The sequence below is a fragment of the Rhinolophus ferrumequinum genome, chromosome 7 (genome assembly GCF_004115265.2).
Source record: "Rhinolophus ferrumequinum isolate MPI-CBG mRhiFer1 chromosome 7, mRhiFer1_v1.p, whole genome shotgun sequence".
Classification (NCBI taxonomy): Eukaryota; Metazoa; Chordata; class Mammalia; order Chiroptera; family Rhinolophidae; genus Rhinolophus; species Rhinolophus ferrumequinum.
Window position 1 is genome coordinate 4,083,999 of NC_046290.1, and position 3,856 is coordinate 4,087,854.

Here is a 3,856-nt window from a genome sequence, read left to right on the forward strand (position 1 = left end):
CCTGGGCTATTCGACCCTGGTTTAGGGTTTCACTCTCGGTTCTATTACCACCTGTCCATTGGCCTTGCCACTTCCAAAATCGTACTGCTTCAGTACTTCCCACCCCTCTGTTACTTTCGTTAAAATGCCATTACTGTTTTATTACTGGAGCGTGGGAGGCAGTGAAATGAGAGGCATGGATTCAATCCATCTCAACCCAGACAGACGCTCCTAATTATCCTCCACTTTAAGAAAAGTTCCTACATTTACAGTTGACAAAAAAGTTCAGAGGCTTTCAATAGCCTTAATTTTAAGATGAAAACATACACTCAAATTTCACATGTGTCCCTCTGGAGTTTGCTCATTTCTGGCAATTTTGAAAAGCTGTTAAAGGCATGAAAATGATGCCTAAAAAGTGGCTGTTGCAACCCCCACTTACCACTGAAGTCCCGGCTCGGCTCCTCTCGGTCAAGACGTTTTTAAATTAGAATCCTGGCTTTGTCAGTTACTCTGTGATGCCTGCTTCCTTAGTTTGCTTCAGTTTTCTTGTAAGTGGGGGTAACCATGACCCCCCTTCATGAGGTTTTTGGATGGACTGAGTCACACGCCAGTTCCCAATTTGCTGTCCCATGGCTCCACGTTCATCCGTCACTACCTGCTCTGCCAAAACAGATCTGAGCCCCTGAGACACCTTTTGCCAACCGGGACCATGTTCTGCCTTGTCAATAAAGGGCACCAGACAGACGTTGCAGGAAGACACGGTTTTGTGGTTGGTTCTGTTGCCCCGGGCCCCCAGGCTGCCCAACTGCCCGTTCCTGGGGCCAGGCCCCTGCAGAGTATGGTGGCCAGCGGCACACAGCAGCTCCCATCTCCCCGTGTCCCTTCGAAGCTCTCGCTGCAGACTGCCTCTGTGGAAATACCTCTCCAGAGATTCTCCCAGCGGGCTAGAAGGTGGATTCCCAAGGTCAGCCTCCACAGACACCTGCCACGCAGTGAGCTGGGCTCACACCCTTCCCAACAGATCAGGGGGATTCCTCTGGAGGTGCTGTCTCAGCCCTGGGTAACAGCTGGTTTTCTGTCAGTCCTAAGTTCTGCAGCATTCTCTACTTTTCACTAGCCAGTCCCTTTCTACCCCCACCCTATTCGAGTCAGTACTTCTATTACATTTTCCTGTCCGAAGGTGTGGTTTCTCCTGATCAGACCCTGACTGACACCAGTCAATGACAGTACATCACTTAAATACCGTTTGCAGTGCTCAGGCATTGTCCTGCTAGAATCTGTTATCACCCAGGCCTTGGCTTGCTTACATGTCAAAGAGATCTGTGTAAAACAGGGTGTTCTGTTGTCCAAATGAGTCCATGGTAATTAATTAGGCTGCAGTGTGGACGTACCTGGATTTCAGCCTCAGCTCTGCCATGCACTGTCTGGTCTTGACAATTTACCTGTTGCCGATAGTTTATTGCAACTACTCCAAATAATGTTTCTAAAGCACCTCAACTAAACAAACGTTAGCCACCTTTACTGCAAAGAAAACACCAAGGGTTATAATGTCATTATAGATGAGCTAAGGTCACTTAGTTAGACCAAAGGTCTCCCAACCTGGACCCACACATCAGAACCACAGAGTTCAGATGAAACAATCTCCAAGTGGGGCCAGAGATACCACTTTAAAGAAGTCCTGGGAGGAAACTCGAGAACTAAGAAATCCTCTGCGTTTGACCTGTTTTTCTTTCTTTTTTTTGATTCCACAGGTAAGTTGATCCCATGCTGTGTTTCCCCGAAAATAAGAGGTAGCCAGACCATCAGCTCTAATGCATCTTTTGGAGCAAGAATTTGAGACCAGGTCTTATATAATTTTTGCTCCAAAAGACGCATTAGAGCTGATGGTCTGGCTAGGTCTTATTTCTGGGGAAACATCGTATCTCTCAGACTTCTCTCACTGAGCATAACACCCTCAAGGTCCATTCATGTTGTCACAATGGCAGGACTACCTTTTTGTTTTTTTTTAGTCAAGTAATATCCCACTGTATTTACATCTTATCTGTCTATCTACAGATCCTTGAGTCGTTCCCATGCCTTGGTTACTGTAAACAATGCTGCTATGAACACAAGGGTGAAGATATCTATTCAAGATACTGGTTTCGTTCCCTTTGGCTATGTACCAGAAGTGGGAGTGATGGATCATATTGTAGTTTTTAACTTTCTGAGGAACCTCCATAGTTTTCCACAGTGGCCGTACCATTTACATTCCCACCAACAGTGCACGAGGGTTCCTTTTTTCCACATCCTGGATAGCATTTATCTTGGTAACAGCCACTCTGACAGCTGTGAGTTGCTCTTACTGTGGTTGACGTGCATTTCCCTGATTAGTGAACCTGGGCACCTTTTCATAACCTGTTGGCCATCTATATGTCTCCTTTGGGAAAATGTCTATTCAGGTCCTTTGCCCATTTTCAAATTTTTCCGCTATTCAGTTGTGAGTTCCCTGTATATTTTAGATATCAATTCCTTATCAGACATGTGGTTTGCAAACATTTTCTCCCATCCCATAGGTTGCCTTTTCCTTTTGTTCAAGTTTCCTTTGCTAAGCAGTTTTTGAGTTTGATGCAGTACCACTTGCTTATTTTTGCTTTTGTTTTTTTTGCTATCAGGTCTTACAGTGAAGTCTTTAATCCATTAAGTTGATTTTTGTGTGTGGTGTAAGATAAAGGTTGTTTCCTTCTTTTGCATGTGGCTGTCCAGTTTTCCCAACACTGTTAAAGAGACTGTCCTTTTCCCACTGTACATTCTTGGCTCCTTTGTTGAAAATTGACCACATAGGCCTGGGTTTATTCCTGGATTTATTCCTGGGCTCTCCATTCTGTACTATTGATCTATGCGTCTGTTTTTATGCCAACAGCTTACTGTTTTGATTACTACAGCTTTCTAAGAAAATACAGTTTGAAATCAGGACATACAATGCCTCCAGGTTTATTCTTTCTTTCAAGATTACTTTGGCTACTAGGGGTCTTTGTGGTTTCATACAAATTTTAGGATTGTTCCTTCTCTTTCTGTGAAAAGCGCCATTGAAATTTTGATAGGGATTGCACTGAATCTGTAGCTCACACTGGATAGCATGGACATTGTACTACATTAATTCTTCCAACCTACGAGCATGGAATATCTTTCCATTTATTTGTCTTCAATATACTGCATCCACGTCTTATAGTTTTCAGTGTGTACATATTTCACGTAAGCTATTTAACATTAAGGAATTGCTAGGTTTTGGTGTGAAGTTATTGAGGCATTTTTTAAAAAGGGTCATCTTTTAAAATGTTATCGGATGCGATTTACTTCAAAATAGTACAAACAGGTGTGGTAGGGAAATGAGGAGATGTATTAATAAGATTGTGTTAATAAATGTGAAAGCTAGGTGACAGGGACACAAAGGTCCACCATTCTATGCTTGTTTTTGAAACCTTGAAATCGCCCGTCTTCATGAGCTGTGTCCAGCCCCCAGAGCCCTGCCTGGCACGGAGCAGGTGCTAAGTGACTGACTGAAGAGGCCATACAGCTCCTGCTGCTCGATGCCCCCTACAGGTGCTCTAGCCACAGTGCCTGAGGGCACATTCAGTGCCGGAGACTCACAAGTTGCTCACCTAGCCCGGACCGCCCGTCTCTGCAGCTGCGGCCGTAATACCGCCCTCTGGAGGACAAGAGGTGAACACACAGGAAGAGGCTTTCACACCAAACGACTCGCGTTGCTCAAGGGCCGACTTCACATTAATATTCCTTTTACTAGCTAAGAATGCTTTAATTCCAACATTTCCATTTACCCAAAAATAAGTTTGTTCCTTCTGCCTCATGAAGATGAAACAAGTCATACACACAAACAGTA